The sequence below is a fragment of the Sphaerodactylus townsendi genome, linkage group LG09 (assembly GCF_021028975.2).
Source record: "Sphaerodactylus townsendi isolate TG3544 linkage group LG09, MPM_Stown_v2.3, whole genome shotgun sequence".
NCBI lineage: Eukaryota > Metazoa > Chordata > Lepidosauria > Squamata > Sphaerodactylidae > Sphaerodactylus > Sphaerodactylus townsendi.
Genome location: NC_059433.1, coordinates 33882749 through 33892442, shown reverse-complemented (window position 1 = coordinate 33892442; position 9694 = coordinate 33882749).

Here is a 9694-nt window from a genome sequence, read left to right as displayed (position 1 = left end):
AAGCCAGTATGGTTAATGTGATTATGCTCCAAATATAAACTGATATCATGTATGAGCCAGCCATTAATTTTCATTCTTATTCTAAGTCAGGAAAGATGTCAGTGCCAAAAGAGATGATGGCTTAAGGACAAATGTCGTTATTCAGCAACGTAATTCAAGCAACTCATCAATTTCATTTTCATCAATATCACTTTCCTCCTAAACCATGCCAGTGTTGACTTGGAAATGGAGAAGAGAAGCAAGAATGAAATGGCATCCATCCTGTTAACACATGGTCATAATAGCCAACTCCCTGTTTTTAACACTGCAGAAAAACTGTACTCACGTATTTTGTCTCCTTCCAGTAGCTAATATTTTAGCTACATTTCTCGTAAGGTCACTGTGATGTACTCTCAGCAGTGCATCAGAGCATTCTGCTTCTACCAGTATTTGAGCATATCCTGTTCAGGCCTCCACAGACTTGATACCTTCCTCTATATACAGTGACATTTGCAAAATTTTCTTTGCTTTCACATTACACTGTTGCAGCAAGGAGATAAGATGCTACTTCTGCCTAATACTAAAGCCCAGCAGGAAGGGAGGCAAACCGTTTCCCACTCTTTTGCAGGGAGATATATGCAGAAGTACTGTTTTTATTTTTCTTTCCCTATATGTATGCATGGGTACAAACACAAATTGAATCTTGCCAAAGAATCTTGTATTCTCTAAACATTTATTTATTCTTTTAATTTTAGTGACCTTTGTGTGTGTGAGAGTTTAGAGCCTACCTTTCTCATAGAAACTCAAGCTGGATTACAGTGTAGATCGATGCAATAAATAAAATGAAACATCTACTCTTACTATATAATTGAGCAACATGTTCCTGACAAAGCAAGGACTGCTGGGAAGTGTAGTCCTCAGCCATGCAGAGGGCTCAGATTCCAGCTTCTCCCAGAGGGGCAAGACCCTTGCTGTAGGAAGTCATGTTCCCCTACTTCCACCCCACCCCCACCCCATGGTGTGCTTCTCCCAAGTGATGGCAAGCCTTGAAAAGGGGGGAAAGTGCAGGAGGAAACCATACTCCCCCTTCCCCCATTGTGTGTTTCTCTCTCCCCAGACTAGGTCCCTGTGGTGAACTTTAAAGAACTTCCTGTCTGTGGACATGAGACAAACTCTGTCAATTTGTAGCTGAGCCAGAAGATCCCATTTGCAAAGTTAGGGGAGCCTGTGTGTGAGAGAGACAGAGGGGGACAAATCTGAGAAAGGAGAACCTGTTTGCAAAGTTAGGGGAACCCATATTTGAGGGGGGGGGTAGAAAATCTGAAAAGGGAGAATTTTTTGCAAAATTTTGAAAAATTAGGGAAGCCTGTCTGTGTGTGTGTGTGCTTGGGAGGGGGGGTCTGAGAAAGGTGAGCACATTTGCAACATTAGTAAAGCCAGTCTATGTGTGTGGAGAGAGAATCTGTAAGTAAGCTTTTTTCCCCAATGAATAATTAGGATTTGTTTTTGTCATCTGTGGTAAATTATGGGGTCAATCGGGGAGGAAAGGCAGGAGGGGTTGGCCCTCTTGGTGGGCACCATTAATCAATCAACATTTTTCTAGAGCCCATTGTATTATTTCGTACTATGGCCTTTACTGTCAGTAAGCAATATGCTAGCCCAAGGATTTCAGCTATTAGGCCCTTTCCGCATGGGCCAATAAAAGCAGGAGAAAGGCAAGTTCATGTCCTGTGGACAGCTTTCAGTGCTGGCGCATGATATAGCGCATGCCTTTCAGCACAAAGGGAGAGCATATATTTTTCTTCCCTACCTCGTCTTGCAAAGCTACAGCCTTTCAAAGCCAGGCAGGACCACCACCACCACCCCTGGCCATGATACAGCCTGTTTCCCCTGTGTGGCTCTGCAGATGGGAGCCAGGGAAGGGTTTTTCAGGAAATAAGATGCACCTGAATAACCAGGGGAGTGTTTTCATTAAGCCTGCCGCGTGAGTATGCAACGCGGCAAGATAAGGCATGCATGGCCTGGTGGCAAGCTGCAGAACCGGGTACCGATTGGCTCTCCTAAAGCGCTGGAGTGAGCCTGGGTATATTTAGATCGCCTTCCTCTGTCTCAAGGCTTCGTTCATCCGGCGGCGAAAATCCGTAGCAAGGCGTGGTCGCTGTTGGCTGTCTTCGCATAAGGTCTGGAAGAGAGACTGGCCTTTTCTTTTCCTTTCCTTTTTTAGCTGATTTCTCCTTCTTCCTCTGGGCCCTCCTTGCTTCTCTCGCTTCAACCTTTTTTTCTTCCTTTTCACTCTTCTGGGCTTCGGTCTTCGCACGCCATGGGGCTCGGGTAAAAGGGACAAGAGCAGGCAGCTCTGCTGCAGAGGCGGCGGTGCCATCGTGGGCAGGGCGCTGCGGTTTCGTTGCTGGAACATGGGTCCGCTGGCTCAGATCTCTGGCCCGGGGACGCCGGACGCACGGCTTCCAGTTGTTGGGGCGATCGTGAGCAGCGGCGAGGCGGCCAGGCGGCTCGGGCTTATCTCCCATCAGCAGGGGCGCCGGGTCGGCATGCGCGACAGTCTCCATTAGGAGGGGCCCTCCCCGCTGTCCCGGGTGCCGGCCCGCATCTTCCGCGCCTTTAACATCGTCGGCCATATGGCGGCACCGGGATCCTGCCTTGGTCCGGCAAATTCCATGGCGGACACCTCTGTTGCATCTTTCTCAAGTCCTTTCGGCGTGATGCCGCCGGCGAGTCGGGCCCCACCTCGGGGTCAGGCTCTGAGCCCACCTGCGCTACGGGCGGAAGGCCGGTGCGGCGCCGGAGGGCCTCGAGCGTGAGAGCAACGGATGTGCTGCGACCTTTCGCCACCGGATGTTAGCTGGTCCACATCGGTGGATGCTGATCCGGCGGCCCTCAAGCGCGCGAGGGGGCAGTGAGTGGAGTGAAGCGGTCAGCTTGCATGCCTCCCGCCTCCTCCAGGCGATCCCCCAGCTCATTCGCCGTCGGGTGAGTCTACTGGAGGATGATGAATTTCGCCGCAGGCTACCGGGGTAAAATTTTTTGGGTGCAAAAGGGGGAGAGGGTGCCTGCTCTCCCACCTGGGTGGTTTGCAAAAGCCGCCATGCGCTTTCAGTGGCGGCAGCGGCTTTTCATCCCTCGCCCGGCTCAGGATTTACCGCCGCGAACTCAGCTTCCTGTGTCCCACTCTCCCCAGGAAGCTTCCAGAGCGGGCGCTGGATGGGTATTAAAGGCCGTGGATATTCCTTTAAGTTCCCGCGGCGGGAGGAGGGGAGCAATGGGTTTGTCGGGCGGGAAGGGCCGACTAAAAAAACGGAAGGACCAGGCTGCGCCGAAATGAAATTTCAACAACCGCTGCAGGCTTCCACCGGAGGGGTTCTGGCTCCTCATCGGGCAGCGATCCCTTTGGCGAGCCTCGGCATCTGGCAAGCTCACTGGCCCTTAAAGTGCCGCGTGGCTCGTAATTGGCGCTGGCTGGGGAAACTGCGCCATCGCTATTTACGCACAGGCTATATCCCAGCAAGAACGCTTCGCGAGCAAGTGCCTTTTCATAAAGGACCTCATCCACGCAATTCTCAAACTCCTGGATGGTCGTGGGTCCAGCCCGCCATGGGGAGGGGCGGCGGATCCTCCTTGTTCCCTACAACAAAACCCGGCAGAGCTCTTAGCCCCGGGCGGTGGGGCTAAGGGGTTGTGTTGGGAATTCAACAAAGGTGCGCTTTGCCAGCTGCAAAATTCTCCTGTAGATATGGGAGACACTCTGCTCCCTTTGTTCCGCAGCCACAGGCAGGATCAGCTGTCCTAAGCTGCGCGGGATTCGCCTTCTCGGCAGGTCTCCAGTCAGCCTCAAGGCCGGGCCCTCCCAACAAAGATGCCGGGTGGCCAGGCAGTGCTCCTGCCCCCGCGAAAACACTGGAGATGCTCGCCAGCTGCAGTCTCTGGCCCCTTCCCCCCGGCCCAAAGGTGGGGGTGCTGAAGTTGGAGTGGAGCTGGCAGCCTCTACTCCAGACAAGGGGCTGCTACCAAGCTGGGGAGGGTTTCTCTTCTGGCTTCCTGCAGATTCCTATACTCAAGGCCCACCGGAGGGCTTTACCATGCCAGGGCAATCTAAAAAAATCTGTCCGGCCATCTAACCGGGAGCTGTAGCTGATAAGCCTTCAACAAGGAAAATCCAGGCCGCCGCATTTTCGCTGGCCCTTTCTGTCACTCCTCTCCCCTCCCCAACCTCAGGAGTCTCCTCTCACCATGGCAGTGGGGCACCAAGACAGCCCCGTGAGTTTCGCTTTAATTCAACACCTCTCCACTCCGCCGGCTACTGCGCGAATTTTTCAATCATTGGACCCATGAGGTTTGTCATCGTCCGCTACGCCACCTCCTCGGATCGCAAGCCATCCCTCCGCGATCAGGCAGCGCGGGTCCGGGGCATCCCTTTGCGTAAAGTGTGACATCTCAGTCCGGGCTTCTTCCCGCTCCTCAGCCCATTTCCCCCTTGGACTTCGGGAGCTGCTGGCATCCACTTCCTGTAAGGCAATTGGTATGTGATGTAAGCAAGGCCATGCCCATTGGCTGCTCCTTTGCCTGTCCGCGCCGCCTTTGTAGACTTCTCAGCACTTCTCCTTGAGCCATGGGCTTTCAGGCAGCGGGTGCCTCTCCGGTTCTGGTGACCCATTACCTTTGATTGATTTCTTGTTTACCGATCGGCAGGCAGGGCACCCGGAGTGTGAGCTGGCCCTTCAGGCATTTCAGGTCCCACGCCGAAGCTAGGGGTCCTCTTGGCTCCTGCTAATAACAAGCACGGAGGTGCCCGCCACTGCTCCCTCGAAGCTACCTGGGCAGTATCTACCTGGACACGGCTTCTAGGCATTTCGCCCTCACTCGCCGGCCACAAGCTTATACAGCCCTTTCAGCCCTTGCTCCAGTCCGCTGCTCTTCCTCCTAAAATGCAGTGGTGCGCCTGGTCCAGTCCTTACTCTGCCACCTGGGGGCTAATTCTTGCTTCTGCCTAGGGTGGTGTAGTGTCTCCTGTGCAGGGCTTTCTGCTCCCCGGCCATGGCGAGAGTCCTTTTGGTCGGGCTGCAAGTCCCCCATGGACCATCACACTCAGTGGGTCTCCCGGGGCATGAAAGAAGACCGCCTTACTGGTCTGGCTTGTCCTTCATCCTAAAACTTCAACGGCATCTCTCTTCGTGGGTGCAATCAGCTTTGGAACTCTTGGCCTGGAGCTGCAGGGTGGCACCTCTGATGCCTCTGGGGCTTTTGGTTTTGGTGTGTTCTTCCGGGCTTCGGTGGGCTTAGGGTCCTTTGGTCCCCCAGGAGTGGCACGCCAGCAGGCGCATCACTAGATGGGATCTCACTCTTTCTGGAGCTGTTCCCCATCCTGGTGCAGCGGTGCACATTTGGCACTCCACCTCTGGCAAAACAAACGGGTGCTTTTCTCTGGTGCGCACAACCAGGCAGTGGTGCAAAGGTGGTAAACAGGATACAGTCGCAGCAAATTGGCTCTCGGTCATGCGCCTGGTAATCAGGCAATTTGGTTCTTTACTCTGCCTCATCTCATAACATCTCTTTCAGCCAAGCTGCTTTCATCTCCAGGTTTGCAGAATGAGATTGCTGATACAGCTTCTATCTTGCCAGCAGGTGGATCGCTTTCCGGGCGCTCTGGCCCTCGGGCGGAGCCGCTCCTCGGTGCCACAGTGCTGGCGCCCCTCTGGAGCCTTCTCCTGGCAACGAGACGCCATCACAGGTGTTTTGAACCTCGCGGCACCGCCAGCCTGCAGGCAATAATGACGGAGCTGCGCGCGCGATTTCCTGAGCTTCATTGCGTCCTCCGCTGCCCGGTAATTGCGGTCGGGGTGGACACTGGCCTCCTCCCCGAGTATTTGGTCCTGTGGCTCCATGGGCAGGGGATGCAAACCCTACATTCATGGGGTGCAATTCCATGGCGGGCATCGCTTTTCTACTGGGCAAGGTTTCCGGTTTTCCGATTACTAAGGCGCTTGTAGTCCGCCCCAGTGGCTGGGTGGCGTGGTGGGCACCAGACAGGGGGACCTCTCAGGCTCAGCCCGGTCACCAAGGCAAGTGCGCGTTGAGGGCGGGTCACTGGGGGGGTTCTAGGGCAGGTAAAGCGCTTCGCTAGCTATGAGCACTTGCTTTTCGCCGCCGCCTTCCACCTTGTTCTCTACCACGGGCTTGTGGCCTGGGTAACTGGTCAGTCACCTTACCAGGGCTCGACCTTCCAGCACCACGCTTCGCAATGGGAACACCTCGACCCGTCGGGGACATGGTTCACGCTATGGCTGGCCCATTCAAAACTGACCAAGTTATGGGCCAGGGCTCTGGGGTCACTATGCCGCCCTATCGGGCGATGCCACTCTGCCCCCTCCCCCCCCCTTTATTGAGTGGCTACCGCACAGGCCTCGGTGTGGGTGGCATGCTCTTGGTGCACGCAGGATGGGTCCCCCCCTCACCAGGTTCCAAAATGCTGGCGGTTTTCAGGGAATGCTTGGCTCAAGCCGTGGCTACCGGGTCGCGTGGAGTTCGGCCTGTACCTCGTTCAGAATAGGCCACGGCCACGGCAGCAGGTAAGGCAGGGCCCCTCGAGGATATCCCGTGCGCAGAGTTTGGGCAGGTGGAAGTGGTCGGGGCCTTTCGGCGTATATCTCAGCCTTCCACACCTGGGACTTTGTTGATTTCCCTCCTCAGTGCCTCCAGGGACGCCGCAGACCGTCTATCGGCAGGTAGTGGGTCATGGGCACAGCCTCGGCTGACAGAGTCGGGGACTACGCCTCTGCAAGTCCTAATAATGGGGCCGGCATCCGGACTCCTCGGGCGCACGGTAAGAATTTCCTGGTTGTGGGCAGGGGCACCATGCTTTGGCATGAGCTGGTTTTCGGCCAAGGTCGCTTGAATACATTTTTTTCAGCTGGCTACACCGACCTTCCTTGGTCATCCACCTTGGGGAGGAAGATCTTCCTGCCAGGTCGGGCCTTGACCTGCATTTCTGCGGTAATGTGGCTGCCACGCCAGTGAGCTTCGGCGAGGCAACCCGCCTAATAATGACCTTGGTTTGGCTCTAACCGAGATGGTGCAGCTGGCTCATTGGAGCCGGATGCGGTGGATCCCTCGCTGATGGACAGGGCCTCCGCAGAAAGCGAACAAGGGCGGCCGCCAAGGTGGTGCTTTCCCTCGGGAGCTGTGGCAGAACACTCCGAAATCACCCGGGACGTGAATGGACCTTTTTTCAGTCCGGATGGCGTCCGCCTTTCGTCCCAATGGGGCATGGACTCCAGTGGGCTCTAAAGCAGTCAGTCTAGCTTTACCCTTCGCCGGGTGGTTAGATTTGAGACAGGCTCAGGCTTGAGGGAGCTTGGGCTGTGAGCTGCAAGGGTGGGCAGAAGCTCGCGGGCGGGTTTGCAAATCTGGGTGTCGCACATCTGGGAGAGAACAAGCTCTTCTCCGGGCTGGGGCTCCCAGGCTTGCCTCTCTATGAGGGCCGGGTGGGGCTGGCATGGCCGCAGGCTGTGGGCCGCTGCCCGACACCCCAGGGAGTGGGGTTGGTTGGGCCGCAGGGCTGCCATGGGCTTAATGCCGGGTGCCCGGACACCCCAGCAGTAGCACGGGAGGAAGATCGGGCTGGGGCTGCCTTGGGGCCTCCAGCCGGGTGCCCGCCTCCTCACAGCAGGGCGGGAAGTGTGGAAGCATCTCAGGAGTATGATCTCTGGGCTTCCCTTCCCGCCAGTTTCCCATTCATTGGCTGGGATGTGATGTGCACCCGCTTGCCGGCTTCCAGCTCTGATGTATATAGTTCTTGTTTGAGTATGTTTGTTGTTTAATAAACGGGCTGCGGCCCATTCCTTTCCAGCCTGTCACCGTTGTGGTGTACTTATTGAGCGCGGGAGTCTCACGCTCTACAGCAAATAAGATGCACCTGAATAACCAGGGGCAGCCATTGCTGCCTTGGTGAGCAACGAAAGCAAGATAAGGGGCTATAGCATGGCGTATTCCTGGTGGGCAAGCTGCAGAACCGGGTGCGGTAATGATTGGCTCCCCCCCCCCCCAAAAGGCGGAGAGGAGCTCTGGGTATATTTAGACGCCTTCCCCGGGTCCGGCGCTCTTCCTACGGGCGTAGAACCAGGGCAAGGCGTGAAAGCTCCACCCACCCTCCCCTTGTAATTTATAGGGTTGGCGGGATTTTTGGGTCCTTACTGTCGTGCGAGTCCTGGGTGGGTTTGCAACGGTGGTCGCACATCTGGGGAGAGAACAAGCCTTCCGACTGGAGCTCCCAGGCTTAGCGCCCTATGAGGGCGAGGGTGGTGGCGGCAGGCTGGCGGGGGCAGGCCGGGCCGCAAGGCCCGACACTACCCCAGGGAAGTGGGGTTGGGTAAATGGGCCATTAGCGCTGCCATGGGCTTAGCCGGTGCCCATTAACACCCCAGCAAGCACGGGAGGAAGATCGGGCTGGGGGGCGGCCTTGGGGTCTCAGCCGGTGCTCCGTCTCCCTCAGCAGGGGCGGGAAGTGTGGAAGCATTCAGGAAGCATGGATCTCTGGGCTTCCCCTTTCCCACCCAGTTTCCTTGGCATTCATTTGGGATGTGATGTGCGACCCGTTTGCCGCCCAGCTCTGATGTATATAGTTCTTGTTTATATGTTTGTTGTTTAATAAACGGGCTGCGGCCCATTCCTTTCCAGCCTGTCGTTGTGGTGTACTTATTGAGCGAGGGAGTCTCACCATCTACAGCAATTGTGATTTTCATGATTCTCTTATTGGAAAGCACCTCACAGCTACGGCCATTTGCTCAGCTGTAGCTGTGAGGCATGTTAAAACAAAAGACTCACACATAACACGATTCTTGAAAAAACCCCGGGTTGGGGGGAAAATGTGCAGATGTTAGGATCAGGATCTGTACCAAGCCCCCCCAGGGTTTTTTTACCAGTGTTATCCCGGTTTAATTGGCTGGTGCGGAAAGGGCCCTAGACATGTCATTATACATTAAACAATGAAGAAAATGTTGTTATATAAGTATAAACACAATTAAGTGAAAGCAGGATAGTGCATACAACAAACAGATAATCCATACTGTACACAATATAATAATTCAGAGTCTGATTTGATTTTACAAAGCACTGTCCTGGGCTATTATATGACAATATAGTCCTGTTTCCTTAAAAAAATTATCCTCCAGAACAATTCCATTTAACATAGTTTGTGGAATGACAAAAGTGTGAGAGCCGTCCTTAACACCTCAGGCTGGCAGCCACAGCAGAGAATATTTAGGCAGTTTTTGGATGTTGTTGGTGCCCACCCAGCGTAGTGTAGTGATAAAGCGTCAAACTCTAATCTGGCGAACTGGGTTTGTTTCCCCACTCCTACACATGCTGGGTGACCTTGGGCTATTCACAGAACTTTCTCAGCCTCACCTACCTCACAAGGGGAGAAAAGGTGATTGTAAGCCACTTTAAGACTCTTTACAGTAGGGAAAAGTGGGGTATAAAAACAAACTCTTCTCCATTTAGGGGGTTGTACCCACAAAAGGCCCTGTTCACATGATCAAAGCTATTCTGGCAGAATATTGTGGGGAAATGCAGTCCTACACAAGAACATAAGAACAAGCCAGCTGGATCAGACCAAAGTCCATCTAGTCCAGTTCTCTGCTACTCGCAGTGGCCCACCAGGTGCCTTTGGGAGCTCACATGTAGGATGTGAACGCAATGGCCT